This window comes from Sinocyclocheilus anshuiensis, unplaced genomic scaffold, assembly GCF_001515605.1.
Source record: "Sinocyclocheilus anshuiensis isolate Anshui unplaced genomic scaffold, SAMN03320099.WGS_v1.1 scaffold708, whole genome shotgun sequence".
In the NCBI taxonomy this organism is placed as follows: domain Eukaryota; kingdom Metazoa; phylum Chordata; class Actinopteri; order Cypriniformes; family Cyprinidae; genus Sinocyclocheilus; species Sinocyclocheilus anshuiensis.
Genome location: NW_015555881.1, coordinates 2,941,511 through 2,947,678, shown reverse-complemented (window position 1 = coordinate 2,947,678; position 6,168 = coordinate 2,941,511). Strand labels below are relative to the sequence as shown.

Here is a 6,168-nt window from a genome sequence, read left to right as displayed (position 1 = left end):
TGTGTGTGTGTGTGTGTGTGTGTGTGTGTGTGTGTGTGTGTGACAGACTGTGAAATGACGCGTTGTTGCGCGGCTGGGCTGCACCTGGGCCCTTCAGTCCTGATGGATCGGTTTGGTCATGTGTAATAGCCCCATCTGCCGTGCCTTGTTTTTCTTTTTTACTGATAAACACTGATCCCAGCGGCTGAGCCACATGAACTGGATTCTGCCGTTTTCCCGACCGGAAAAGAAAGACGCAGCGGTGAGGTTGGGTTGTTATTAAAAAAGAGTGAATAAATGAAAAGTAGGATGCGATTTTAAACCGTATCCTTGGAGACAAGTTGCTGCATGCGTTGCGAGGGACGGTCTGCATGTGTGTGTGTGTGTTAATGAGCAGTGCACATCTCACTGAAGGGTTTTGGAGCTCGGCTCCATAATGACTTTTATTACAGCCAGGAGTTTCTGTAACCAAGCCAATTCTTAATTAAAGCCGCTGACATCATGCTGTAGTAATTAAGGACTGCATTAATTAAGCGTTTTTTTTTTTTTTACGGGTTATTTTTCGCAAGGCTCTCGTGTCATCCGACGTCAACCGTTCCGGGATCGAACGCAAATACTCTGTATCGTAAGGAAAAAGTTTCAGACTCACAGTTGCTGATCATATCTGTGCATTCTGATAGCTAATTATGCTTCGGAGAACATCGACAGCTGCATTCATCATCATAAAACGTAATAATTAATGACATTCCAACAAAGAAAAATATGTAAATGAGCGCTCATTAGCATTTTCATATTCAGCTTCGATAATGCTTTTGCTGACAAGGCTGTAATTAATGAAAATGCATGTCGCAGGCAGGAGATTGGATCAGCTTCATTCCACGCACAATTCCCAAATGCTGGCATTATGGAAAACGAGGAGTGCTGCCAACTTTTTGGGGGCGAGAAAAAAACTGAAAGCGCCGTATGCAAATGAGATGCTGGCACCGAGCGCTTAACCCTTTACAGACCGAACGCGCCGATCCCATCCGTCCTGATGTGTGTTTAAAGAGAGCGGGAGACGGGCTGCTGGGAATGTCGTCGTGCATTTGGGAATCCGCAGATGCACCTGTCCGTCCATCCGCTGAGCCGCGTCGCTGCTGCGCTCTGTTACGCTGCATGCTGGAAACACACGTGTGTGTGTGTGTGTGTGTTGCTGGGGTGTTTGACGGCTGCTGGAGACACGCAACAATGTCGTGCAGTTGTGTGTCCTTGAGTGAATGCACAAGAAATTATGGAAAACCACCTTTAAAGAGGAATTCAGCTGCATAACCCACAATGCATCTGATTGGAGCTTCTCAAAAATATTATACTGTGTACTGCATGTATGTAGTATGCATGATGTCACATGACTTCATTAATGTTTCATGTTTAATTCAGATGCACAAGCGTCTCACAAATAAATGCAGTTATTTTACATATTTGGAATACTTATAAACGTCGGAATATCTTAACTCTTCACCTTTATTTTTAATTTTATGTTGTAGCATTCTAATGTATTCTACATTTTGAAACAATGTAGCATTCTACCGAATTCTACAGTTTGAAATAGTGTAGCATTCTACTATATTCTACAGTACAACAGGACAAAATAGTGCTTTATAAATTAACAAAAACAAAACTATATTTCAGTTTTCTGTATTTTTGTAGTTTATTCAAGCAATTTGTGTGGAAGGAGATTTTGATAAAACCACAATTGATTTTACATATTCACCCTAGAAATGGGAGGCTGAGTGCATTGCATTGTGGGATACTGTCATATGCTGCACGCTATAGATTTGCATGCATACAATAATCACATGCATACTGCAGAATAAGCAGCACACACACACACACGTTCACATAAATCAAACCAATGGCGTTCGTTTCCTTCAGGAGGGTCATGACCTGAATTTGTCACATTTTTGTTAATCTCGTGCTTTAAAAATACAGAAAAGCAGCATAAACGAGTAAAACATGAAACAATAAGCGGTAAATGAAAAGATCCCGGTGGGGAAGCTCTCCGTGAGAGAGAGAGAGAGAGAGAGAGGGAAGTGTGTTAATCTCGACCGTGGGATATGACAGACTGACGTACCGATCTCGTCCTCTGGCTCCGTTTGACTTCAAGTTTCATCAGAGAGAAAGAAACTAACTCGTTTTTCTTTCTTTGATTTTCTTAACCAGGTTAAAATGTATGTGATGAGGCAAAAGGTGAAATGTTACACCGGGATTTTGTCTCAAATAATTGCCATATTCTGAACAGCACACTAATCGTACCAATTCTGCAGTATGTATGTGAATTTAAAGTATGCACAAAAAAAAAAAACAGATAACATTTGCTAAATTCTAACCAGAGTGCACTACATGAGAGACGGTTTCCCACAATGCAGTGCTCTCATCTGGACCTTCCATTTCCAGTGTGAGGAATAAGCCAAGCAATTTTGTGTTTTTGTGATTTGCACAAAATTGTATTAAAAATTCTATATTACCATATTTATTTCTTAGGTCATGTGACAATAATGTAGCATTCTGTTGATTTCTATATTTTGAAACAATGTAGCATTCTACAGTTTAAAACAGTGTAGAATTCTATGTTCTGCAGTTTAAAACAATGTAGAATTCTATTATGTTCTGCAGTTTAAAACAGTGTAGAATTCTATTGTGTTCTGCAGTTTAAAACAGTGTAGAATTCGATTATGTTCTGCCGTTTAAAACAGTGTAGAATTCTATTATGTTCTGCAGTTTAAAACAATGTAGAATTCTATTATGTTCTGCAGTTTAAAACGATGTAGAATTCTATTATGTTCTGCAGTTTAAAACAATGTAGAATTCTATTATGTTCTGCAGTTTAAAACGATGTAGAATTCTATTATGTTCTGCAGTTTAAAACAATGTAGAATTCTATTGTGTTCTGCAGTTTAAAACCATGTAGAATTCTATTATGTTCTGCAGTTTAAAACCATGTAACATTCAATGTAGCATTCTAATGGATTCTACAGTTTGAAACAATGTAGCATTTTACTATATTCCTCCGTTTAAAACAATGTAAAATTCCACTGTATTCTACTATTTAAAAAAATGTAGCATTCTATTGCATTCTACAGTTTAAAACGATGTAGCATTCTACTGGATTCTACAGTTTGAAACAATGTAGCATTCTGTTGCATTCTGCAATTTAATAAAGTGTAGCGTTCTATTATATTCTACAATTTAAAACAATGTAGCTTTCTACTGGATTCTACCATTTGAAACAATGTAGCATTCTACTATATTCCTCAGTTTGAAACAATGTAACATTCCTCTGTATTCTACAATTTAAAATGAATTTAGCATTCTATTGCATTCTACAGTTGAAAACACTGTTTGAAAGGATTTTTGTTACACACAGCATGTACTGTAACGCTGCTGCAGTGTGTACTGTGTATTATGTTTGCATTCCACTCTGAACATAGATGTTATTTTAAAAACATAAATAATAAAATGCATTTTTTTTGACTTGTGTGTTATTATTAATTCAAACCACAAATTTTCTTGCCGTTAAAAAAAACATCTGTGGCAAAAGTTTAGGCACATGCAGCACTTAAGAACAATCTGAATATGTTGAATCAGTGCTTTCAGCACAATGGAATTGCGGGAAATTCAAGTGCACTAGTGTCGGCATTTTCCATTCATCGCACTTTCGTGGAGCCTAAAGCCACCGCGTGCGCTCCGAGGTAACAGACGCGGAAAAGTTGGCCTCTCCGTGTGCTTTTTGAAGTGAAAGGTTATTTGCATCCTGTCGTGAGGGGAGTGTTTCCACTAATCCTGCCGGCTAAAGAAAAAGAGACGCGCTGTGTCAGGATCTTATCCCGCTCCTGAAAGAAAGAGTCACGGCAAATCCTGCAGGACACGAGTTAAGTGTCCCGCCGAGAGACATTCAGAGACCTTCACCTATGCTGTCTGTCTCTCTCTCTCTCTCTCGGACCGCCAAAAAGCGGGTTTTGGACAGCGTGAGGTTTGGGACAGTGGCGGATTTGTTTGAGCTCAAATCTGCAGTCCTGGCGTTCGGGGTTTTTGTGTTATTATTAATTCAAACCACAAATTTTCTTGCCGTTAAAAAAAACATCTGTGGCAAAAGTTTAGGCACATGCAGCACTTAAGAACAATCTGAATATGTTGAATCAGTGCTTTCAGCACAATGGAATTGCGGGAAATTCAAGTGCACTAGTGTCGGCATTTTCCATTCATCGCACTTTCGTGGAGCCTAAAGCCACCGCGTGCGCTCCGAGGTAACAGACGCGGAAAAGTTGGCCTCTCCGTGTGCTTTTTGAAGTGAAAGGTTATTTGCATCCTGTCGTGAGGGGAGTGTTTCCACTAATCCTGCCGGCTAAAGAAAAAGAGACGCGCTGTGTCAGGATCTTATCCCGCTCCTGAAAGAAAGAGTCACGGCAAATCCTGCAGGACACAAGTTAACCCGCCGAGAGACATTCAGAGACCTTCACCTATGCTGTCTGTCTCGCTCTCTCTCTCGGACCGCCTCTACGGGGCCGTAGAAAAGCGGGTTTTGGACGGCGTGGGGTTTGGGACAGTGACGGATTTGTTTGAGCTCAAATCTGCAGTCCTGGCGTTCGGGGTTTTTAAGCCACTCGAGTGTTTATGTGTCTGTATTTAATTTAGTGCTTCATTTGAATGACAAAAGAATAAAATAAGCATTTGCATGGTGGCGGCAGAGTTGGCCCTTGAATAAACACAGATAAAAAGCGCAAAAGTTTATTCCAGACTCACATTTCTCTGAGCTCAGCACGGCGTCAGACGCTTGCTTTTCTTCTGGGTTTGCTAAATCCATCTCGATAAGGTGACACTATATATATATTTTTTTTTTACAGAGTTAAAAATTACTATTAGCTTTTTTTATTGAGATTTAAGTTTCTCTCTTTATTTATAGATTGATACAGTGAACTACATTATATAAAATGCCGCGTTCGGTTGCAGTGAAATGGGCCGAGCCGCCTGCTCACATCCAAAGCTCTTTTGTTCTGTGCGTAACCGTCTGCCACGGCCAAACTGGCACAGATGCCACACAACATCTCTCATGCCTGGCATCACACACACACACACTCACATACAAACAATAAACCGTACACACACTACGTACACTAAATCCTCACGCAACACACATCAGCTCGCGGTTTTTGTGTGTGTGTGTTTTAGTGATTGTGTGCTTGTTTTGCACTGAAAAAAACCGCATCGAGCCGCCGTTTGCATACAGTATTCTGTTTAAAACGTGTCAGATTTGTTGCAATTATTTGCACGTAGTAATTTAATTATTAGAGATGAATGTTAAAATATTGTAAATATGATTTAACATTGTTAGCAAATTATCATTTTAATTATTAGAAATAAATATTTAAATGTTATAAATGACATTGTTAGCAAATAATAATTTTAATTATTAGAAATCCATATTTAAATATTTAAAATAAATAATAAGATATAAATATATTGTACATTTAAAAAAATAGTAGTTGATGTCATCTCATAAAAACAAAATTCACTGTTAATACTTGTCATTATTTGTGTGTTGCAGATATAATTATTATGTTTGTAATATTACTATATTATATTACTGCATCAATAAAAATCGGGCTTTGTGTGTTTTCAATAGTTTTAGTTGTTTATTTTATTTTATTTCATTTTTTTCTAAACTTAGAAAGTAGATTTTGTATAAAGGAACTCTTTCTGTCTGAATCTGTAATGCAGTGATGTGGCCGCAGCTCCGGCCTGCTGATGTACCTTATAGAATATTGACATGAGAGACAAACGGAGAGTTAGAGAGAAAGCGACACATGCAGGAAGACGTGGTGAGATGCGGCGGTGCCCCCTGGGCATTGCCAGCGTGTCTCTGCCCTCTGTGCCGATCCGTCCCGCTCACAGCTGAGAGAAATATTACTGTCATTCATCACACGGACGTCACACCAATCCCTGACAGAGACTCCGCTAAGATTCCTAATCCTGATTTGGACACCGGTCGTGTTTTCATGTGCACTGAAATCTGGAATGTGTGTTTGTGGGGAAAATATTAATGCTGTTTTGCTCATTGTGATATCTCCGATAGATAATATCAGTCAGATAGATAGATAGATAGATAGATAGATAGATAGATAGATAGATAGATAGATAGACAGACAGACAGAC

The 6,168-nt window shown here is 39.0% G+C and overlaps 1 protein-coding gene across 2 annotated transcripts in view; it reads left to right on the top strand.

Moving 5' to 3' along the window:
* Nucleotides 1–6,168, top strand: part of LOC107675755 (transcription factor 4-like) — a 171,697-nt gene that overhangs the window by 56,261 nt on the left and 109,268 nt on the right. The gene's annotated exons all lie outside the window — the stretch shown is intronic.